This window comes from Heloderma suspectum, chromosome 1 (genome assembly GCF_057233095.1).
Source record: "Heloderma suspectum isolate Gila_16-S chromosome 1, 16-S_ref, whole genome shotgun sequence".
Lineage (NCBI taxonomy): Eukaryota > Metazoa > Chordata > Lepidosauria > Squamata > Helodermatidae > Heloderma > Heloderma suspectum.
In genome coordinates this window covers 379,319,160-379,344,425 of record NC_139458.1, presented here as the reverse complement: position 1 = coordinate 379,344,425, position 25,266 = coordinate 379,319,160, and the positions used below count along the sequence as shown (strand labels likewise).

Below are 25,266 nucleotides of genomic sequence, written 5' to 3'. Positions count from 1 at the left end.
GTGTCCTACAGCAGCCCTACATCCAGAGAGCAGAGGAAGGAGGCAGGCCAGAGCCTTGGAATAGCAGCTGCACCAAAAAGGGGGAGCAGAAGAAAAAGCACAGCTGTGTCATTCCAGCCAGTGAAAGCAGGAGACTGGCTCATCCTCTATCTCTGTTGTGCGTGTACCCACACACACACACGAACATACAGTGTGTGTCCAGATTATATATAGCAAATGAGAACAGGCCTCAGAGCGGCGTATTGATTGGGCTCTTTAGGAAAGGCCATTTCCAGTATGGAAACTGAAAACCTTACAGGCAGTAGTGACAAACCAGGCAGGAGCTATTGATCTTGTGCTGTCACTGCCAAGAGACGACTACATGGGAGGGAGCTGCAGACATTACGCAGATAGACAGGTTGGAGTTGTGCACTTGTACTAGTTAAAGCCAAATTACTCCCAAGTGTGACAGGGACAAAAAACAGCAGAAGGAGACTAGTTTGCGGCTGCCCCCTCCCTCCATCTGAAGACCAAGGGCAAAGCTGGAGGTGCTTCCAGAACAGAAGGAACAGAAACTGCTAAAAGCTGGTAAGGTATATTGCTACATCAGGTTTATTGTTTATTAATTAATTAAAGTGTTTATAAACCATTCATTTAACAGATAGCAGGGCAGTGAACAATAAGTATAACCTAATATACAATAAAAAACAGTAAAATACAATCATAAAGCACAATTTTTAAATGCAGTAAAACTACAATAGGCCAGGCTTCAGCAACACAGATCTACATTCTGTAAAACAAATTTTAAAAAACCAAGAGACCTAATACCATCTGCCTGCACCTGGTTCCAGGACTGAATCTGCCAGAGGCAACATGTATATAACAGGAACAGGGAGCTAGTCAGGACTGATGTGATGTGTCTCACGACACTGGTTGTTGTGTATGTAGGTAAAATAGCAGCCAACAGCGCTGCTCAAGCTGTTGTCAGCCAGGACTACAAACTCATCAGCAAACACAAGACAAGAAGTGTCCAAACCCCTCCAGAAATCAGACAGGCAAGCTTGGCCATGAGAGTCACTCTATGGTATACAAGAGACCAGGAATCAAGGTGTCCATTAGGCCTTTAAGTCCCTATAACCCCTGGAAAATTCACAGACCATGTCACCTACAAACAGCATTTCCTACTGTAGCTATAAGAATGTAAGGAATGCTGTCCTGTGCACTCTCACCAACTAGACAGCACCTGAAACTTTTCTAGAGATGAGGACTATAAGTAGAACTTGCTTGTGGTAGACTTTATACAATTCTTGGCTTCAGTTCCTAAGCACTATGGTGGAATTAATGTTGATTACATGTAACAGAACCAAGCATGACTACTACTGACACATGTATCTAGTGCAAACAGTATGCTAGGCGCTGCAGAAAAGTGACAAAGGATGTTCACAACAAGATTCAGTCAGGACAGAAGGGGCCAAAAAGAAAAGACTATGCTAAAGGAGCAGTATGAAATAGCAGAAGGTACAGACAGAGCCAGAGTACAGTAAGTCAGGAAACACTTTGCTGAAGGGAGCTGAGCCTTCATTTCAAGCAAGCAGTTCCTTGTCTATTTCCTCCTGTACAAGGAATGCATTTCCTTGAGCCAACATGAAATAAAAAACTACTCATGATGGGCTTTGTAGCCCTCAAGATCCAGCCTGTTGTAATACTGGTAACAGCAGACCAAGAGGTAAGTCAGAAAAAAAGAGAAGAAACACAAGTTCTTTAAGAAATTTCACTACGTGATGCACTTGGGCTCTTATAAAATAAATAGCCATTTGGGTGAAGAAGCCACAGTACCTTTGTGCTTGAACAGCCTAGTTCAATCCATTGCTACCATTGTTCCCTTCAGCATCACACTGCACAAACCAAGACATATCTGTGGGATTGGAACTCAAAAGCAGGGACCTACAGTACCAAAGATGACATCTGCTGCTACCATGTTATCAAGGGAATAGTAATCAAATGGAGCTTACCAACAGCTTCTGCAAGACAACTAGTAAGTAGCCTTATGACTCATAGGAGTACTAGAAGAATGTATGTGCCATTTGCTACCTCCTCCCCAGCATCAAATGTATTAAAAGATTTTACCCTCCTTTATTCAAGGAAGGTTACAAAAATCAATACATAAAAACATTAAAAACATATACCAGCAAGCATTAGAACACACACACAAACTGGCTACAAATTTAACATTTCATAGTATATCCTTGAAAATCTATTTAAACAGAAATTACTTGTAATTTTTCTAGTGGTCTGTAACAGTAGCCTTTAAGAGACCGCTCTAAAGTAATGTATCCTGTAATCGGGAATCCACCTTCAGAAGGCCTTGCTCTGTGCCCAATGCTTCTTACTGTAGGAGGCTCTGTAGCTTAGTGGCATGGCACATGCTTTTCATGCATAAGGTCCCAGGTTCACTCTCCAATTAAAAGGAACATATAGCAGGTGCGGTTGAAGACCTATGCTGGAGACCCCGAAGAATTTCTGTCAGCCAGAGTATGCAATACTGGGCAAGATGGACAAATAGTCTGACCTGGTGTAAGGCAGCTTCCTAGATTCATCTCCCTCCTTTAGGGGGGACTGGGTCAGACCTCCTTGACTAATCTCACTGAAGGAGGGTCATATGTGGAGAGGTGCAACACAGAGGCTGTAAGGAACTTGTATGCATTCTCCATACCTAAGTCTACAATAGACGCACTAAAGTACTTACCAGCCTGGGTTCTGATTTGAAGCCTCATGAAGAAGGCACTCAATCCAACAACCTAAAAGGTGAGCAAAACAAAGACAGCTTACAATGGAGACCATCTTCATCCCTTCTCTTCCAGATGGAGGAATGTGCATCACTTCCAAGTACTCATGCCAATGCAGGTTCTGGAGCATCTTTGGTCAACAGCACTTGATTGATGATTAGGAATATTCTGTGCATCAGACAGGGCTCTAAGGCACTCTTCAGTTTGTAAATTTTCAACATGATAGAAAACTTTTGTTATAACCTGGAAGGTTAGGAAACTTGATGGGGGTACCTGGAGAAAGGCCTCAGATGATGACCTTATGGTATAGGCAGGTAAATATGGGAGGAGATGCTCCATCAGGTAACCTGACCCATTTAGGGCTTTAAAGGTAAAACCAGCACTTTGAATTAGGCCCGGAGACAAACAGACAGCCAAGATGGAAATGTACTGGCATAATATGATCATATCGATCAGTCCCTATTAACAATCTAGTCGCCATTAACAATCTAGCCACCCTGTTTTGGACTAGCTGTACTTTATGGACCATTTTTAAAGGCACCCCCACATAACACATAGCAGTAATCCAAATAGGAGCTTATCTGAGCATGAATAACTGACACAAGGCTAGTTCTGTCCAGGTAGGTAGGGTTGTAGTTGGTTTATCAGACAAGCTGATAAAATGTGCTCTGAGCCACCTCTGGTGGCCTCTAATGATAACGATGGATCCAAGAGCATCACTCAGACTATAACCCTGGCCCTTTAGAGGGAACGCCTCTAAAGGCTCAGCAACCCTCTCCAGAACAGGATAAACACCACTCAGCCAGACCACCCAGCAACAGTACCTCTGTCTTGTCTGGATTGATTCTCTGTTTATTGGCCCTCATCCAGTCCATTACTCTACCCAGTCACTGGTTCAGATCAACTGCCTCACTTGCATTAGATGAAAAAGGAAAGATAGAACTGGATGTCATCTGCATATTGGTGACACCACAGCCCTCATCTCAGGATAACCTCTCCCAGTAGTTTCATGTAGATGTTGAAAAGAATGCAGAACACTGTACCAAAACAGCTACAGAACAGACCAATAGTATCTCATCACCACCTTCTGGAATCAACTATCCAAGTAGGAACAAAACCACCACAATACAGTGCCTCCACATCCCAACTCAAGACAGCATATCCAGAAGGCTCTATTCCAATCAGAAAACAGAATTAAAATACTGAACCATAAATACTCAGTTAAAAAAAATGGAGGCAGCAGCAGATTCTCATGAAACAGACCACGAAGTCCACTATTTCTGTAAGATGTACTTTTGAACTAAAGGAAAGAATCCCCCCCTTTTTAACCAAAGTGATGGCCCTTTATATTCTTAAGAAAAAGCCCGCACAGCTTTGTCACCATGGATCTTCCCTCCCATATCCAGCTCACAGTGAATGACCCTAAGCTGTACAGGCACGGGACCAATGCAATTAGACTCCACACAGGCCAGAGAACTATGAACAGAGAGGCATAGCAATGGGTCACAGAAAGAAATTCTAACCTACCATTTCCACTCAGAGGCCCAGTTCACATGTCACAACAAGTTGTTGGGAATGGGTAAGCGTGATGGTGCTCTCTGCCTGTTCGCTCCCGCTATGAGCAGGAGTTGCAGCTAAACAACCTTGGTTGTTTAGCATTGCATCCAAACACAGAGCTCTGGCCAGTCAGGGGAGAGACGAAGCAGAGAAACAGCCCTATAACAAGCTATGGGTTATTTCTCTGGCTTGTCTTTCCCCCCAAAAACCAGAGATCCGGGTTCAGATTCAAAGCTAAACAACCCAGGGACGGAGCATCCCTGGCTTGTTTAGAAGCTCCAGCTCACAGCAGGAGCAATTGGATATGGGCACCAGCACACTGCCATGTTCATGACAACCCAGGCTTTAAACAAACTCTGGATTGTCACTGCATGCAAACCAAACCAAACACTCAAGCAATCTGGTAAGATGCTTTGCTAATTCTTCCCCGGTCCTCCAGCCACGTTCCCCTATCTATGACATCCACTTTTAGAGATGGGATTGGTACTTTGCGCTTACAAAAGCTCCACACCCTAAGTAGAGCCATAAACAAAGTTAATGGAACAGGAAGTCAGCAGGGCTTGTGCTAGGCTAGAGAGCTGCTGAAACAAGTCTTTGAGATGCCGTGGTACTGAGCCCTGCCCCAACAAGCTTGTTGGCCCCTTTCCTTACTACAGCGTTTTCTTCGGGCCTCAACTAGTACAGAATAAACAACCTCACAACAGCACAGCTATTCTGCTCTTGGGCTGCGAAGTAATAACTAGATCTGTGCTTCTCCAATAGAGTGGGAAAAGTCCCAAAATACAGACTAACTCTCAGCATAGTAGCAACTAATACACTGGAAGAAAGAGGCTCACAAGCAGGACTTTGCGTATTCTGCAGCTGAATGCAAGCACAGAAAAACTGCAACAATTGTCATTCGTTGCAGAATTCAGTATCTCAAGAATCTTACAAAGAATCCCAGGGAACCTAAAAAGAAGCAAGTTCCTAGCTCTCATGTCTGGGAAGACAAACAAGCATGAGAACAATTGTCATGATAAAATCACTTCCTGGTTTGGTTTAGGCTCCATATGGATAATGGGCTTATTAGGATGGCCAACCCCTGGAGCCCAATGGAATCCAAGTGATTTCTGAGATCCCTTTCCTGTTGATACGGCTGGGGCACCTATTAAAACCCTGGTCACTCTTTGGGATGCAGAGATGACTCAGATGGCTGACACAACCGCTCCTAAGTACCCTCACTCTCTGAAGCCTATTCAGCTCCTTGATTTACAAGGGAGTTGGGGTGATGGCGTGCTAGGGAGAAAACTTAAACGCAGGTGGAAAAAAAACTTACAGTGACAGTGAAACACAGTAATGCTCACAATCAACCCCACTCTATGGTTGTAATGGCAGCAAAGAAACAATACTTTATCACCACTTTTGTTCCTGCATAACGCTGTCCGGTGGAGCTTCCCCAGGTGGTCCATGACTTCTCCATCCTAAGCAGCCAGGAGGATTTGTTAGTGCTCACTGTGACTTTCTTGCTATGCACTTTGACACTCATATATACTCCAACTTAAGACTCCAGCAGTTCAATCAATTAATGTGTTTGGTGAGCTGTCTGTCCTTTTTTGTTAGATTATTGGTACGCTGATGACACACAGCTCAATTCCTTCTTTTCATGTGGCTTAGATAAGGCAGTGTAAGGTCTGAATCAGTATCTGGGATCAGTGATGGATTGGATAAGAGCCAATAAATTTGTCAATCCTGACAAGATGGAAGTGTTGCTGGTAAGCAGTTCAACTACTGTGGGGGTAGGGTTCAACTTGCTCTAAGCAGGGTTAAAGGTAAAGGCGTCCCCAACCAGTCGTATCCGACTCTAGGGTGCGGTGCTCATCCCCGTTTCTAAGCCGAAGAGCCAGTGCTGTCCGAAGACGCTTCCGTGGTCATGTGGCCGGCATGACTGAACACCCAGGTGCACGGAACGCTGTTACCTTTCCCGCCGAAGCGGTACCTATTTATCTACTTGCAATTTCTTGCTTTCAAACTGCTAGGTTGGCAGAAGCTGGGACAGAAGACAGGAGCTCACTCTGTCACGCGGCACTCGGGTCTCGAACTGCTGTCCTGCCGACCTTCCGGTCTGCAGTTCAGCGTCTTAACCACTAAGCCACCGCGGCCCCTAAACAGGGTTACACTCCCCCTGAAAGATCAGATTTGCAACTTAGGAGTGTTGATGTGTCCAGGGGCAGACAATACTTCCCTCCAGCTACAGCTACCACATCAACTGTGGCCCAACCAGGAAAGAGGTAGTCTGTCCAAAGTTACCCATAGCCTGGTAACTTCCAGATTTGACTCCTGCAATGCATTATAAAGGGGGGGGGGGGGCTTTCAAGACCTCTTGGAAACTTCAGTTAGTTCAGAATACAACTGCTAGGCTGCGAATTGGGACCAGCCCAGTCATGCTAGTTTTTTTAAAACAGATTCACCGGCTGCTGGCCCATTTCTGAGCACAATTTAAAGTGCTGGCACTTACCTTTACAGCCCTTTATGGCTTAGGATCCACGTACCTCAAAGACAGTCTTTCCCTACATGTATCTCTCCATGTGTTAAGATCTTTATTAGAGGCCTTTTTCTGAATGCCCCCACTTCTGAAATTAGGTGGATGGCAATGACAGAGGGGGCGCTTGCGGCATGGTTGCCCCAATTGTGAAACACTCCCCGCAGGGAGCATCACCTAGCTTTTTATGACATTTCGACACCAGGCAAAACTCTTTTTATTTTCCCAGGTATTTGTAAACACTGGGCTGTTTTAGCTGGCTCTCTGATGCTGTTGTTTTCCTCTGATGTTGCTACTGTTCCGTTGTTGTGTTATTGGGTTGTTTTATTTCTCTGCATTGTTAGATCAGTTTTAATGTGTTTATATGCTCCATACTGGGAGTATATTTTTATTGAAGGTGTGGGGTATAAATCTTATAAACGAAACGAATATGGAACAATGGGTTGGTGAGATCTCTGAAGCCAGGGGGAGCCAAGTATATTCCCAGATATCAAGCAACTATGGTTGATATCTCCAATGCCCTGAATAACTCTTTTTGCCCCCTTCTGGAATATTATGCAAAAGCAGCAAATACACAGGTCACAAAATTCAGGTTTTCTGCTTGAAAAAGTGGCTTTCCTTGGCACAGGATTTTGGTTTGGTTTTTTAAAAGCACAAAGTCCACTAGTTCCTGTTCACTAGTAACCTCCAATGTGCAACTAGCGCAGAATGATTTCCACATACTGAATTAGAAGACAATCTATTTGAACTTCTATACAACAAGGGCCCAGTCCATGTTTACAATGTGTGCCAAGTGTAAGAATACACATCTACCTCTAAGCAAATAAATCCTCAACCTCCTCATATAGTTCCCCATTTCTAGTTTTTTGTTGTCCTTGCCTTGATTGCCTCATCTACCAGATACATTCTCCTCTACAAATCACACATTGCTCCCACTATATACATTTTCCCTGCTCTTCCCCTCACTCCAGAACAAAATCTTCATGCCACCATTGTGACACCCTTGCAAGCATTCATAACATCCCCAAGTAGGCCCTCTCATAAAATAAGGGACTTACAGACCCAGAGTGATGTCCTGTCCAAACATGTTTGTCCTCCCGACTCTGAGTCTGTGGTTTCCTGACCGCATCCAACAGCATCTGGCCAGCAACTCCTGAAACCTGAGAAAGGAAACATTGTGTGAGGTGTTAATCAGCTTGACACACAGGAACACACAAATAAAACCATAGTTGCGTACAAGAACACAGTTAGCAGTAAACTCAGACTATTCTTACCAGGTTTTCTTACCAGTGAAGTAAACGTGAGCATTAAGCCACAATTCCACAGCACACTGGAAAGGTCTTTGAAACTATCCCCCTAAAGATCAAGGCATTCAAGGCAAGCCAACCTTTGGTTCCCAAACCAGGGGCAGCGGTATTAAACTGCTTGATGTATTTCTTGAATAAGCATTTGCTTTGGGGCAGAAGACTTCTATAAGTTATGCAGATATGTTCATTATGCTACTATCTCTGTTAGTTTTGGCAACAGTCACAATAGCCCAACCTAATTTACAATGAACCAGTGCAGAGATTTTCAGAACTGGTGTCTCTTACTCTGCCGCGGAGAAGGAGGCATGCCCTTAAAAGTGAATAGCAAGCAGCAAACAAATAAAATTTGATATTTTCTTCAGTTTTAAGTAATCCTTTCTAAGGGCAACTAAAGAATAGGAGCTCACACGAGAAGTAGGTTTTTAAGTTTAAAGCCACACTTGTGCCAACTTTGGGCCAGACCATTTAATCAGTTTAGCTTTAAAATTCAGTTTTTTAAATATCTTGTCTGTTACTCATAAGCAAGGTAAGTCCGTGTGAATGTAAGATATCACCCTCCCCTTAGGTTATTGTCTGGATTGGTCCCATGATGACTCTAAGACAGGTGTCCCCAGCTTATTTGGGTCAGTAGACACATTTGGAATGTTGAGAGTGTCATGGGCACTCACAACATGGCTGTCATGAGAGGCTTGCCCATTCACAAAATGGCAGAGATGGGGTCTGAGCTCCAAAACCACTCTTTTGAACCTACATTTTTCTGTTCCAACACTCATTTCACAGAAGACAAACTGTTGAGGCTGAGAGACGTGGAACTCAGAGGCATTCTTTAAAATAAACACGAAGTTGGAGGCTGACAATTTGCTTTGCAGTATACTAGCCTCCCAGTTATTTTTTTCAATTAAAACCTAAAAAAATATAATGAAAAATCAGGAGGGGCAGGGGCGTTACAGTTGGCAGGCACCACAAGAGACACCACATTGGAAACGCCAGCGCTAAGTCACGCTATTATGGATCATGTGAAGCAGTCAATGTTTCAAAGCTCTTTTGATGTTCTGGTTTGATGGCCACCAGTGCACAAACAATCACAGCTTACCCATGATTAGGGTTGAAAAAAAAAAAGTTCACAAAATTAGCTCTCTCAAAGTTTAGGCCCAAACACAAACAGAATTTAACAACAAATTACATTTAACTTAAACTCACTCACAGTGATGATTGCAGGAGGAATATTTAACTAGCTTAAAAAGCCTTGCCCTATCAGTACTGGAGTATTAAATCTTCCCATTCAGATTCAGAGAGAAGGATTAAAATGTGTTTTTGAAGTAACTTGTGGCTTTCTTTCATACTAACAAGCTAAATGCTGCAGAGAGAGAAATTCATACCTCAGTTGTAAAAAAAAACAAGTTACAACTTCCACATATTACCCTCTTCAGTAAGCTTAAGCAGTATTAGACTGACTCCACTGAGTGCAGACGGGATTTCAGGGTACTCACTGATCACTACACAGAAGTCACGTCCCATACAAATGACTAGAAACAAAGGAGATCCCAGCTCAAGGGATCAGACTGGCCATTAAAAACTGAGCCCAACAAGAAACCGTTTTAATCTCATTGACTTTAGGAAAATTAACCATTAGTGGAGCCCTTGAACAACCTGGCTACTAAGCTACACATTTAGAAGCATGGGGGAAGAAACCATACAAAACAGTTCATATTCTCCCAGGGAAATACTTTAAAAAACACTTTCAGAGCACCCACATTTCTCTTGTCCTCAGAACAGCTCTCAACTTACATGTGCTTCCATTCCCAAACAAACTCATAAATTATTATTTCCCTTCACTGACGATTACAGTCTTACATTTGTTCAGCACCTTTGACCCTAAAGCCTTTTGCAAACATTATCAACACACACACTACCACTGTTCCCAACATCACTCAGCTTGCCTCGAGAATACAAACAGATTCATCGTATTGCTGCATAGCTGTGGATAAAAAACAGGTTACAATAGGAAGTTAAAACATTTGGATAATCAGGATTTTAAGAAACAGAGGCAATCTTCAGGGGCAACAAAAATAGTTTTTGTTGTTGTTTTCAAAAGAGCTTAGCCAATTTAATTATGCCCAGTTTGGAGAGCAGAAGCGTACTTTCCTCATATTTACACTACTTATTTCAGAATATGAGAACACGCTGACCAAGACAGCAAGTTGGTAGCTGCCAGGATCACAACAAATGCAAACTGCTATGTTTTATGCTTCTAAAGCTGGGATATAAGTTGAATCAAGATAAATAATACTTTGTAGGATATGGATTGCAAATTCTGGGCCTTCATGTTATTTCAGTACAATATAATATTAAATTGGACTCCACAAAGTTTTATTATTCTTGCCTTTACCAGTATCCTGGTTCTGTAGCAAAATTATTTCTACAAATCTAAAGAAGCAGCAGAGAAAGAAATTCAGTCATCATTATTTGGGAACATACTCCCTAAAGGAGCTCCCCCCACCCTGCTCAATCCTGCAGCAGCACTCAGAAGAATCTGGTTACTGTCATTTCTACTGAACTAAGCATGCTGTAGTGAAAGGGAACAAAGATATTAATCTTTTTTTCTTTTTGCTCTGGAAAGCTCCCATCTACTTACCAATGAGGAGGGCAATTGCCAAGCTTTGATCAGACTGTATGGACAGGGGAAGCATGTGTTTCATCTCAATTTAATCTAATCAAATGTCATCTCAATTTAATCTAAATTGTTAACCATATTATCAAGGTGTATTTGCTTTCTGAAAATTTCCATCTCAAAATATTTTCATATTTCACTGCAGGCAAGGCAAGGGAACATCTAATAGCCAGTTTCCAACATTTATACTCTTTAGCTCAATCTACATATTCAGCTGAATGACATGGGAATAAGGTGGAAGAGTATTAAAGTGGCAGAATAGGTTTTACATCTCTTCAGACTACAGGCAGGGGATATCACTCTTGAATGCTACCATATTAATAAGCATCATGTAAATAGAAAACTCCCCTTCATGGATCACTGCCTTGTTGTGGCGAAGGGGCTTGAGTAACTCAGTGAAGCCATAAGCTATGCCATACAGGGCCACCCAAGATAGACAGGTCATGGCAGAGAGTTCTGACAAAATGTGGTCCACTGGAGAAGGAAATGGCAACCCACTCCAGTATTCTTGCCAAGAAAAACCCATGGAACGTATCACAAGGCTAAAAGAGATGACGCCAGAAGATGAGCCCCTTAGGTTGGAAGGTGTCCAATATACTACTGGGGAAGAGCAGAGGGTATTTCCAAGTAGCGCCAGAAAGAGTGAAGCGGCTGGGCCAAAGCCGAAAGGACACTCAGCTGTGGATGTGTCTGGTGGTGAAAAGAAAATCCGATGCTGTAAAGAACAATTTTGTTTAGGAACCTGGAATGTCAGATCAATGAATCAAGGTAAGCTGGAGGTGGTCAAACATGCGATGGCAAGACTGAACATCGACATCTTGGGAATCAGCGAACTAAAATGGACAGGCATGGGCAAATTTAATTCAGGTGACCATCATATCTACTACCGTGGGCAAGAATCCCTTAGAAGAAATGGAGTAGCACTCATAGTCAACAAAAGAGTGGGAAAAGCAGTACTGGGGTACAATCTCAAAAATGATAGAATGATCTCAGTACGAATCCAAGGCAAACCATTCAGCATCACAGTAATTCAAGTCTATGCCCCAACCACTGAGGCCGAAGAAGCTGAGGTTGATCGGTTCTATGAAGACCTACCACACCTTCTAGAACTAACACCAAAAAAAGATGTCCTCTTCATCATAGCGGATTGGAGTGCTAAAGTAGGAAGTCAAGAAATCACCGGGATAACAGGCAGGCATGGCCTTGGTGTACAAAATGAAGCAGGACAAAAGCTAATAGAGTTTTGCTAAGAGAACACGCTGATCATAGCAAACACTCTTTTCCAACAGCACAAGAGACGACTGTACACATGGGCATCACCAGATGGTCAATATCGAAATCAGATTGATTATGTCCTTTGCAGCCAAAGATGGAGAAGCTCTATACAGTCAGTCAAAACAAGACCTGGAGCTGACTGTGGCTCAGATCATGAGCTTCTTGTTGCAAAATTTTGGCTGAAATTGAAGAACGTAGCGAAAACCACTAAACCATTCAGGTATGACCTAAATCATATCCCTGATGAATATACAGTGGAGGTGAGGAATAGATTTCAGGGATTAGATCTAATAGACAGAGTGCCTGAGGAACTATGGACGGAGGTCCGTAACACTGTTCAGGAGGCAGCAACGAAATCCATCCCAAAGAAAAAGAAATGCAAGAAAGCCAAGTGGCTGTCTGATGAGGCTTTACAAGTAGCTGAGGAAAGAAGGGAAGCGAAAAGCAAGGGAGAAAGGGGAAGATATATCCAACTGAATGCAGAGTTCCAGACAATAGCAAGGAGAGACAAGAAGGCCTTCTTAAATGAACAATGCAAAGAAATCGAGGAAAACAATAGAATGGGAAGGACTAGAGATCTCTTCAAGAAAACTGGAGATCTCAAGGGAACGTTTTGTGCAAGGACGGGCATGATAAAGGACAAAGAAGGCAGGGACCTAACAGAAGCAGATGAGATTAAGAAGAGGTGGCAAGAATACACAGAAGAACTATACAGGAAAAATCTGAATGTCCCTGATAGCCATGATAGTGCGGTCACTGAACTTGAGCCAAACATCCTCGAGAGTGAAGTCAAGTGGGCCTTAGGAAGCATTAGTAACAACAAAGCTAGCGGAGATGACAGTATTCCAGCTGAGCTATTTAAAATCCTAAAAGGTGATGCTGTTAAAGTGCTGCACTCAATATGCCAACAAATTTGGAACACTCAACAGTGGCCACAAGACTGGAAAAGGTCAGTTTACATTCCAATTCCAAAGAAGGGCAACGCCAAAGAGTGTTCAAACTACCGCACAATTGCGCTCATTTCACAAGCCAGCAAGGTGATGCTCAAAATCCTACAAGCTAGGCTTCAGCAGTATGTGAACCGAGAACTACCGGAAGTACAAGCTGGGTTTCGAAGAGGCAGAGGAACTAGAGATCAAATTGCCAACGTTCGCTGGATCATGGAGAAAGCAAGAGAATTCCAGAAAAACGTCTATTTCTGCTTCATTGACTACGCTAAAGCCTTTGATTGTGTGGATCACAACAAACTCCAGCAAATTCTTAAAGTGATGGGAGTACCAGACCACCTTACCTGTCTCCTGAGAAACCTGTACGAGGGTCAAGAAGCAACAGTAAGAACCAGACATGGAACAACCGATTGGTTCAAAATTGGGAAAGGAGTACGACAAGGCTGCATATTGTCACCCTGCTTATTTAACTTATATGCAGAGTACATCATGAGAAACGCCGGGTTGGATGAATCACAGGTCGGAATTAAGATTGCCAGGAGAATTATCAACAACCTCCGATATGCAGATGATACCACCCTAATGGCAGAAAGCGAAGAGGATCTAAAGAGCCTCTTGTTGAGGGTGAAAGAGGAGAGTGCAAAAGCTGTTTGAAACTCAACATTAAAAAAACTAAGATCATGGCATCTGGCCCCATTACTTCCTGGCATATAGAAGGGGAAGAAATGGAAGCTGTGACAGATTTTACTTTCTTGGGCTCCAAGATCACCGCAGATGGTGACTGTAGCCATGAAATTAAAAGACGCTTGCTCCTTGGAAGGAAAGCTATGGCAAACCTAGACAGCATAATAAGAAGCAGAGACATCACCTTGCCGACAAAGGTCCGTATAATCAAAGCTATGGTTTTCCCAGTAGTAATGTACGGCTGTGAGAGCTGGACTATAAGGAAGGCTGAGCACCGAAGAATCGATGCTTTCCAACTGTGGTGCTGGAGAAGACTCTTAAGAGTCCCCTGGACTGCAAGGAGGTCAAATCAGTCAATCCTAAAGGAAATCAACCCTGAGTGCTCATTGGAAGGACAGATACTGAAGCTGAAGCTCAAATATTTTGGCCACCTAATGGGAAGAGAAAACTCTCTGGAAAAGACCCAGATGCTGGGAAAGACTGAAGGCAAAAGGAGAAGGGGACGGCAGAGGATGAGATGGCTAGATAGCATCACCGATGCAATGAATATGAACTTGAGCACACTCCGGGGGAGAGCGCAGGACAGGAAGGCCTGGCGTCCTATGGTCCATGGGGTCACGAAGAGTCGGACACGACTTAACGACTGAACAACAACAAATAGAAAACTAACACACCAGGGAGTAAGGCTCACACAGCCTTGTTGGCTGGCTAGTTTTCTCTTTGCAGGGAGTTTTAAATGTTGGAGAAGATTCATAAATATTATCCTCCATCAGCAGCCTGTATCAGCAGCCCAAAGTTATGTAGTTCATTCTACTGCCTCATTGTGTTGCATGTGCAGAACTGGACTTCATCACTTCTTAGAAACCCCAAATTTCAGCACACTAAGAGAGTTCAGGGTGGGGATATGCACAGAGCTTCTACTCAATTCTCGGTAGCTCTCATTGGATTCTATGAGCCAAAGCAAACAGCTGCACTGTGGTACACCAGTCTTCTCCAACCTGGTGCCCTCCAGATGTTTTGAACTTCAACACCCATCAGCCCCAGCCAGCATGGCCAGTGGTCAGGAATTCTGGAAGTTTTCATCCAAATCACCTGGAGGGCACTAGGCTGGGGAAGACTGTGAATACACTGTTGTTTGTTTGGGGGGCAAAACTTGCCCCCTCTCCAGTAACTGGGTTGTCTGCATATCTAAACCCCACCCTAAAGACATATTTTTGACTTTTGCCCATACATATGGATAGCTCCCTGAAACTGTGCTGCCAACCACCGCTGACAGAAGCCCCGAATAAGAACAATGTCCTTCCCCCTGCCCGACTCTGAAAGCTGCTCCAGCACTGCAGGTCATGTTCTCTTAAGGTTAAGGGATAGAACAGGCAGGGTCGGGTTTGGAATGCAGGTCTAGCCTCACCTTTTACTTTATTGGTAGCAACAGTCTCAGCAATGGGAAGCAGGAGTGGTAAATGCATGTGGGACTGGTGAGAGAACTGGAACTCTTCTCTGCTCATCAGCTAACCAATGCCTATCCACCTCATAATGACCTCTGTGTCATGATCTGAGCATATCAAAAAAGTAGGACACTGGGAACTGGTTTGAGCAAGAGGCACCCAACTTTTTGGTGGGGAGGGGGATGATAGGGCCAGTGCATTTCCCACACTGGGTTCAGGACGGAAATTTTCAACACTGGCCAGTGAGGAAGTTTCAGATCCCACCATCTAAGCACCTATACCACTTGCCAGAGAAAGATTCCAAGGAGAATCTGTGAGAGAAAAGACAATCAAAATATTTTGAGAGGCAGTTGGATTTATTCTAGAATTCTTTTTCAACAGGAAAGAAACATCATCCTTATTACCCGCTTGAGGGTTTGCCTCTTTTCTCAGAGCCTCAACCAATATGTTCAACTCTCAAATATCTTACAGAAACACCGTTTATTTTCCTCAAACATTTGGTCTCAGCAATGATACTCCATAATGCACAGAGACCACCATCCATCATCCTAAGAGTTAGATGCACTTAGACCCCACTGATTTCAGTGGGCCTGAAGTATGTGTAAATGGGCACTGGATTTTGTTCAGTATTCACTGTCCTTAATAGCAGATAATTCACAGCCTAGGAGGAAAGGAAAGGGTTGGGTAGCCTGTGCAAGTCGGCACATAACAGAGCAGCAATTCAGAAAGTCCCAGGGATTCTAAACACGTTTTTGTCATGCCCAGATTCAAGAACGACATTTACTATGCTCAAATTTATTCATTTAATAGGTCTGTTGTTTCCCTTTGTAGCACTTTATTATCAAAACTAGGAAGATATACCGTAACTACCACACTTGTGCTGGGGACAGCAAAGAAGGGTTCTATCAAAAAACCTTGACAATCCAAGTAAATTATGGGCAAAAGAATGCAATGCATACGGTGTATGTTTCTTTTCCATGACTGTTCTTTTAAGTGAAAAGCAGTCTTTGGGAGTGGAAGATGGGCAGGTGCTCTTAATTCTTTGTTTGGGCAGACAAAGCTGCTTTCCTGCCTATGAGGTGTGTGAGCATTAAATATTTACTTATTCATTAAATAACGAATTTAATAGATTAGCTGGAGGCTCTGTTAGCTAAAGTGAACAAGTGAACATAGTTCATCACTTTAAGAATCTTCAGTTAATCTGTCAAAATGGTTCATCCAAGAAAGGAATGGTGATGCAACCATGCACACAAAGAAAAAAATTGCTCAGAATTTGTTACTCTTTTGCACACTTAGTATTTTCCTTCCTTTATGCCATGAAGCTATTTGTTTTCATGAGTTCATAGATGCACAAATTATATTGGATGGTACTGTGATTGTGTCTGGCATTAAATACACTGCTGTCCATGTGGAATGTTTTCTCCTGTATGCATGTCTTAGCTAAGAATGCTCATGGGATAGTAAAAGATCTTAAATTTAACTATGAGTTTAAAAAGTGAAGTTTTCATGCACACAGTCGTTCCTGTGCATGCTTTACCTGTATGGAGGTGGGGATCAGGACCGACCGTACCATCAGGCAGAGTGAGGTTGTTGGCTCAGGCAGCAGGTGCTGGGAGGCAGCAAGAAGTGATGGAGGTTCATGGTCTTGATGGCAGCTTACACAATTGTTTTTTGGTGTTAAAAGTCAGGGGAAAGAAATACACAACTGTATGTAACATGTAGTTTGGCACTGTGTCAACAGATTGCCACCTAAATGAAGTTTGCAGTGAAGCAAATCTGTCATGCTAAATTTCCCCCAGGAGAGGGAGCTTTAGCTCTAGCCAGAGAATAGTACTATTGTTACAGGGATTCTGACAAATATATATTTTAATAGATCAAGCCCCCATTCCTCCATTATCATTAAGTCTGCTTAAAATTGGGTGCTGTCCCACAGGCTCTCAGAACAGCCTGTCACCACAAGCAAGTTAGAGTGGGTAGGAGGGTAGAGAAAACACAGGTATCAAATTCTACTTATTGGTGGGACAGGTCAGAACGAGTTGGAAGATGCATTACAACAGACAAACCTGGCTATTCAGCCCCACAAGTATTGTCCAGAATACTTACAACTCCACACATGATCCCAGGACAACCAGCCCACTCCTTCAGGCATTACCCTAGGGACATCCCACATACTTCTCTGCACAAATACATGACACAGCTTCAAAAAATATAAGTGCTTCTCACACAATATTGAGTAATGGACCTGCACCAAGAATATGTACCCTCCGATAAGCCTACCATTAAAACTCAAAAACTCACATACTGCACCGTGAACACTGGTTGGTCCTAATACAGGATATTATTTTACCGATTCTGAATGTTACTAGACAGAGATAACTACCCAACTGTAGCTACCACGTGCTAAGAGGCCTGCCAATGGGAGGAGATGGGCTCTTCTGACCTTATTGGGAGAGGGATCTAGTGACATCCATCACGTGCACTTTTAAAATATGTACATCCTTTAGGTCAGTTTTCCCCAACATGGTGTCTACCAGATGTTTTAGACAGTAGCTCCCATCATCCCTTACCACTGACCATGCTGACTGGGGCTGATGACAGCTGTAGTCCAAAACATCTGGAGGGCACCAGGTTGGGGATGGCTACTTTAGGTATATGAGACTTGTAAATCTAAGAAGGTAGAAGGAAAAAGACAGTACTGCTTATTTGGAAACCTCTGAGCTCAACATCTCTTTTAGACAGCAGCTTTTGTACATCCAGAAAAGCATTGCAGCACTCAGTTTGGAACAAGAGAAGTATCCTAAGGAAAAACAGCCACTCTTTTCCCCATTTCAGAGAATAAAACTCAGTTAGCACAAGATACAGTTTGACAGCACTAGCAACTAACAGGTCAGGAGGCACCCAGCCAATAGCATGAGGAGTGAACCCACCTCAACTGACCTTTCTGGAGAAAAATTAAGCACAAAAGCTAGTCCACTGAAGGCAACAGCCAACAGTTATTGTGTTGTAGGTACTTAGGTGGTGTTGCCGATAGGATATGCCCCTAGAGCAACTGTCTCTCCCTGGGGAGTTCCTCAGTTACCATGGATTTGACTCTTTTGGTTGTTTAACATGAACTCTTCTGCTTTCACAAGTAGAAATCAACCTTAAATGTCTGCAAACACACGCCAGGCCCCGCCTACTTGCGTGCCTGCAGGCCACCAGGTGTGGCCAGGAATGGCACAAGCTACTCACTAAAACACACCTTTGATGTGGAGCTGAAAGCACGTAGCCACAGGGCATGAACAGCACGCCGCCTGCCTCCACGCTGACTCTAAACACAGGAATGCAGGCTGAAACCACAGGCCAAGAAAGGCAAACACACTGCATTCCACGCAAGGCAAAGAACAAAAACAAGCAGCCAAGCCCACGTGTCCTCTGCATTGCCTTCAAACATGCCAGCTACAGACCTCCACCACTGCCTCAGCTGTGAACCCAGACAGGGGAGCATTGGAGCCTCCAACATGTTCACTGAAACAAAAGAAATAGGGCGAGGAGGGGAATTATAACAGGAGATAATGCAATCTTCGGAGACACAAAAATACAAACATTAACTGGGTAGCTACTGAATACTTGGAGCAAAGAACAGTTTTAAGACATATGGAAGAAGCTCCCCGCATCCAGCCTTTGCTCAAAATCACCAGTTTGCAAACTTGTAAAATATCAGTTTAACAAAGGTAAGATAAAAGGGACTCCTATACTTAAAACTATGAAGTACAAAGCCAGTGAGGGGTCGCTTTAACCTTTGGTGAATTGTAATGTTGATCTCTTCTTCCACCCTGAGTGCCACCCCGTTGCATGGACATTCATCCTTCTTTCTCCACTCCACCCCAGTACCCTCTCACACAGATACACTTCCAGAGTGAGCAGAGGCTGATCTGATTTCTGCTCTGCTGAACTCTTCCTCACAGCCACCTGCAACAACATCAGGAAGCCTCAGATATCAAGGCAAAGGTCTTAGATGCCTAGTCAGTTTCATTTAAAGGACCTTTTCTCAAAACCAGCCTCCACAGGGTGGAGTTACACATGCCATGCAAATACACACACAGCATCTCCAGATAAGCGTTCTCTAATTCTGCTTCTCCTCAGCAAAAGTAATCATACATTCTGGGAATCAACATATAAAATTATTCCAAATGGAGCTGTTGAAATTCTAGCTCAGCTACATGGCCTCCTTGGCTATGTTACAGCTTAGTCTTAATTGCCCACTTGTTAAACAAATACTACTGCATCTCATTACAGAGATGTTGTGAAGACAAGCGATATGAATGCAGAGCCAATTGCACTACCCTTATGTACTGGTATGAATGACCTCATATAGTAGTAGTAGTAGCAGCAGCAGCAGCAGTAGTGGACAATATGAACAAGTAACCTTATGACTCCATCAAAACCAAATGGTTACCTGTTTTTGTCAAGTACAAGCAGCTGTCCATATCACACAGGGCTAATATGAACGGACTGCACTAATAATATACAATTAAAGGACATTACTGAAATAGGAGAACCTTTACTTCAAAAAGTGCTGCTGCCAACCTCCCTGACAAGCCCGGATCAAGCTGAAGAGTATGCTTTCCCTCTTAATTGTCTCACACATGTTCTGTTTTTAGACTTGCTGGTTTGGAATTGAAAACAGAACCCCACTCGTCCCATCCCGCCCCCCAAAAGGGCTAAACTTAAATCCAGGACTGTCTTGAAATGGTCCAGCCTAGAGAATTCATGCCCCATCCCCTTTACAGGCAGAAGGCTTAAATTAGAATGCCATATCTGAGAGTAAGAGCAGGTTGGGACAGTCTAGACCTTGTCTTATTGCAAAGCAAAGACAAACAGCTCACACCTTGGTTATTCCGTTTTACAGTGCAACTGTTTAATACTCTTCAACAAACCCATGCTCTTTGGCTCCCCAAAAATGATCAAGGGATAGAGAGCACCTGTAAACTTGCAGAACCTTTTCTACCACATTTTTAATGAAAAGTGAAGGAAAAACAGTTGCCTACAAATTGAAAATGGGCAGGAAAAATAACACCATCATAGCTTATACCAAGACAAACAATACGAGGTTAAGACAGACTATAAGGTGGTCAAGACTCACACCCCAAAAGATAGAGAGATGCAATATAAATCCCATTCTCCTGCATTATATTGAAATATTTTTCCTCATCTCCAAGCACTGCCCATGAAGAAAAGCCCTCTTAGGGTCTGCAGAAAGGGAGAAAGCCCTTCTACCAGCAACCCATCCCCTTTCCAACTGCTTCCAGATTCCACGAGTCTCAGCAGCACTGCCTATGAAGGCTGCAATTCTCCCTGCATTCAGATAATCAGGAAGGCAGCAGGCAGGCAAAGGAGGTGTCTTTGCAGCTTACCCGCTCCCGCCCACGTTTATTCTTTGTATGTTCTACAGCATCTCAGGGCATAGCCCTCATCCTGCCACTGGTGGGCGGGCAGAGCGGGGGAAAAGGGCCCTTTATAATTGTAGTGTTGCAATCTGCCAGCCTGGCCAGGCAGCCTGTTCCTGCCTGTATGTATTAAATACCTTATAACTGATTACACCCCCATGGGGCATGATTAGCAGTCTCCAGAGAACAAAGTCTACTTTCATGAGAATAAGAAGAGACACGTACTGCTAACTTACTATATACAGCTGGGCAAAGAGTAAGACAAGGAGAACTAAGCTCTACTTTATATACCTATCATCACTCCCTTGTCTTCCTCCACACTCCAAAAATTTCTCCCAATATTTCCGAAATGTTGCCATATAAGAACTAGCCAACAACAAACTGAGAATTATCATGGGCAACAGTGAATTATCTCCCATAACAAAGACCATAATTGTGATTGCATACACACACACAGGTGCTGCGGGACAAAATACTACCCCTTGAAACAGACAGATCATAGTTCTTTGGCCAACACAAGGTTACTGCCTTTCAAACAGAAAGCTATGTAAAACTAGATTTTTCTGATGGGGGGGGCATAACTTCCAACAGCAGCAGCAAACACCCAGCAGGAGGAGAGAGAGAGTTATAAATCTCACTCACAAGCCATGCTTTGTATGCCAGAGAATTCTAAACAAACAAAGTAAGAAACCTGATTGACTCATTGGGTTAACCTGGGAGCAAGCAGCCTGTGGAATCTTGTTATATTCCAGGCCATACAGCTTGGCTTTCTTTTTAAAGTTACTAGCCCTCATGGTTTTTTGGGAACACAAAGGGGAAAAATATATTTGAATTTCTGTCTAAAAAAAATTGTATTTGTAGCCCATCCCTCAATTGTTTCTTGAAAGCAAAACATGGCACATAGGCAAAGATGCTGCAGTCACAAGAAGCCAGAGATGAAGTCTGAAGCAACGTTCTCTGCATTCAAAGAACAATGACCCTGAAATGGCTGTTTGCCAGAGTGGTATTTTCTGGCCATAACATCTAGGATGCTCAGCTTATATTACAGGGTTTCATACCAGAAACTGAAGAAATCTCTCAGATCAAAGAACCTAAAGGCCATTTAATCTAAGAGTTCTGCTGAAAGACAGGATCAGCTCCCCATAGATCAGCCTCTACAATTCTTATTCAAGTGTGCCAAAGAGGAGGAGGTTGCCTGTAGATTACATAGAGATGAATGAAGTAAGCTCAGCCACATACAAAAAAATTGAGAAACAGTAACATATCATAAATCATATGAGCAGTTTAATAGTGTCATCACTGTCCACAGTTCACACATATGTTTTTACTGTCCTACTTCAGGCCATGTTCAGACAATTTATCCAGGTTTCCAGCAGTTTAGCCAAAAACCTCATCCCTCCTTTAAGAATAGAGTCAAATGCTTATTCAACAACTCTGCAATTAATAGGTGTTGACGCTACTTCTGCCTTCTCTGGACCAGTTCTGAAACTGTTTTTAAATTTGTCTCCAAGATGAAAAATAAGGACACACATACAAACCTACAATTTGTTTCAAGATTAACTTTGGGTTGTTTAACCCATAAACCACCTAGAGTGTCCGGGTTCACACATCACACAGCAACCTATGAACAGTGAGTTTGTAGGTTGTTTTCAAACCAGAAATGCCTTGTGCGCTCCACATATACCCAGTAAATTGTGAGTTAATTAACTCATGATTTGCTACCCTGAACGTGCGAACCGAGTCAATATTGGAGCACAATTTAATATATTTTACATTGGTTTTTGAAAGTTGACCAAAGTTTTGAAAATTATATTTGACTGGTCAGAGTACATTCCCCCTCTCCAGCACTAATGAGAACACTGCCAAGTATTTAAAGCCCTTTTATTAGAATGAAACAAGCCTTTTGACCGCAGGAAGCATGTGCTTCCCACTGCATTTCTTCCTAACTGCTTCATATTCATTGCATTTGACTGGCTATCCAGCTTTTAAGAATGGAATGGAGCTAGAGAAACCACAATGATATGGAAGAAATCATACAGAAAATACGACGTTTCAATGCCAAAATTTATTGGCAAATCTGACTTTAGGTGCTATTCCTTCAGCATGAGCAACACAACTCATCCACCAGTCACAGCTTGGCTTGACATTCACTGTACACATGCAAGTTTTATGTAAATTTCAACAAGGTGTATAGTGAATAGAGCATTGAACTGGGCAGATATGGATTTCAAATCTCTGCTCAGCCACAAGGCTCATTGAGTAGTCTTGAGCACATTACTCTCTCCACCTAGGTTACTTCACAGGGCTGTTGTAAGGATAAAATGACATAACCCTATGTAGGCAGCCCTCAGCTCCTCCTTACATATTTGGAAAGGGCACATATTTGCCTTTAGTGAACACAACCAAGCCACCATCCCCCCTGTAAACCTAGGGCTATGGTCCTCAGCCTTTTGTGACCATTTGTTCATAACATCTTGGATCACTATGCACAAGATGTTGCTATGCCTACAAAAATGGTCTCTGAACAGGGCCAAAAGAAATAATGCCTCAATACGACTGAGCTAACAGAGGACACAGAACAATGGGATTTCAATATGGTAGAGCCAAGTAGAAGTAGCCACACACAGGACCTTAATATATATATATATATATATATATATATATGTATGTATGTATGTGTGTGTGTGTGTGTGTGTGCGCGCACACGTGCGTGCACATCTGTGAAGGGCTGAATTAGTAATGTATCCTAAAGATAATTATTTGGCTCAAGTGTCAGAATTGTGAAAAATAATTCTGAGAGTCAAGTGAAAGGACATTATAAACGAGTCTGTAGCTCATATTCAGACAATCCTGCAAAGCTGTGGTTTGGAAGACCATGAACGAGCCCAACTTCTGCTTTCTCTCCTCCTCTCCTGCATGCAACTTCCCTCTGTCTTCTGTTTAGCACTAATCACAGTGTATTGCAAAGTCTAAATTGGCAATCTGTGGTTACCCCTCCAAACTAGAAGCTGAAATCACAGTTTGAAGTAGGTTTCTAATTCTGATTTGGAGAAAAAGCAGACAGCAGTAAGCAATTTGTTGATTGACAGCACAGCAAACCATGGTTCATGCTAAACAGGAAATGGAGAGGAAAGTCACAAGTCCACAACTCATTTCTGATTCCCCAAATGATTACCTAATGAGCCTCTGTATAGACAGCTTAAAAAATTACAAATTCTGCAGAGTAATCTCAACACTGTGGCAGTTATGCAAAATTAGCCAAATCTGCATATATTTGTTTATTGAGCATTCTTTCGATAAGTCATGGAGGGGGGACATAGAATTATGGGGTAGTATCTAACAGGAGCTTATGCATGCATGGTGAGCCCTGCCCCACCGGCCCCAGTCTGTGCACAGCCGCGATATGGGGCTTCCAGGGGCAAGCTCCAACACAAACGAAAACAGTGGTTTCTGGAAGGGGCCCATCGTGCCCCTTCCAGAAATGCACTTTTTCATTCGTAGCAGAGTTTGCCCCCAGAAGCCCTATACACTGCTGTGCATGGAGCTGAGATGGAAGGGCTGGGTGCACATGGACCAGGGCCCAATGGGGCTGGCCACGTGCACATGGCCCCAACTGGATACTACTGATGTAGAGCAATAAGTCTACAACAGCTATCATATCACAAGAATTTACACTCGCTCATCTGCACACGTGTACTTCTGTTGATAGGTTGTGGCAAACTGACCCATAGAAGAACCAAGTTTCCCTGTTTGGGATATATCACAGGAAAAATAAAACAAATCAGTATCCAACTGTCATGTTTTTTATTCCTATACTTAATGGGCAAAGTTCCGACAGTGCAATGCAGTTTGGCCAGATTTGTACTTGGTTGATAAAAACACAGCAAGCGAAAGATGTGTTTTGAGACACATCAATCTAGCCAAAAAGGGGGCTACTTGCAGCAGCACCAATAATTTGAATGCTACACCAGATTAAGAATACAAACCAGATAAATTCAGCTTCAGTTTCTGTGCAAGATATGAACAGCTTTTATTTAGTTGTAGCAGGACAAGAATAGTATCCAAAAGGCAAATGTTTGCAGAGCTGAATATTGTACAAATTATATGCTCTGGAGGATAATGAAAGAGAAATAAGTATTTATCTGACATAGCTTCTTTTGTGGCTCAATCAATAGTTTATTTACCAAATGTATATGCTGCTTTTCACCACGTAGTTTTAAAGCAGTTTACAATCAAATAAAGCAGTAGAAAACAAAATAGAACTAAAACAATTTTTAAAAGAAAAGAAACAGCAACAGCAAACAAAAAAATTAAGTAGCAACCAAAAGCACTTTTAAACTGCTTGCAGAATGGCAGATGGGATGGGACCAAATGCACAGCCATTGAAGGACGTTCCACAGTTCCAGAGCAGCAATCAAGGCCCTGCTTCTTGTGGAGACTAATATAGTCTCTAAATGCAATGGAATTTATAGCAGGACCTCGTCAGCTAATCTTAAACTATAGGGAGGTCCACATGGGAATAGGCATTCCCTAAGATATCCAAGGGGTGATGTCCCATACAGATAATGAGAAAAGAGTACCTGGGTGGAAGGAATATCTAACAATCACACAATAGTATATTGTGATAAAGTCTCTTTCCCAGTATCTGGAAATGGTGACAAACTGTTC

The 25,266-nt window shown here is 42.9% G+C and overlaps 1 protein-coding gene across 4 annotated transcripts in view; it reads right to left on the bottom strand.

Annotated features, from left to right (window-relative positions):
* The window catches only part of TJAP1 (tight junction associated protein 1), a 61,502-nt gene that overhangs the window by 21,080 nt on the left and 15,156 nt on the right, over positions 1 to 25,266 (bottom strand). For 2 of the 4 annotated variants that reach the window (XM_084828425.1, XM_084828427.1), the window contains exons 2-3: positions 7,899 to 8,000; positions 2,726 to 2,777 (exon numbers count right to left, since the gene is read on the bottom strand). The gene's annotated coding sequence lies outside the window, so the exon portion shown is untranslated. The remainder of the gene's footprint in view (positions 1 to 2,725; positions 2,778 to 7,898; positions 8,001 to 25,266) is intronic. The other 2 variants (XM_084828423.1, XM_084828424.1) reach the window with 1 other exon arrangement.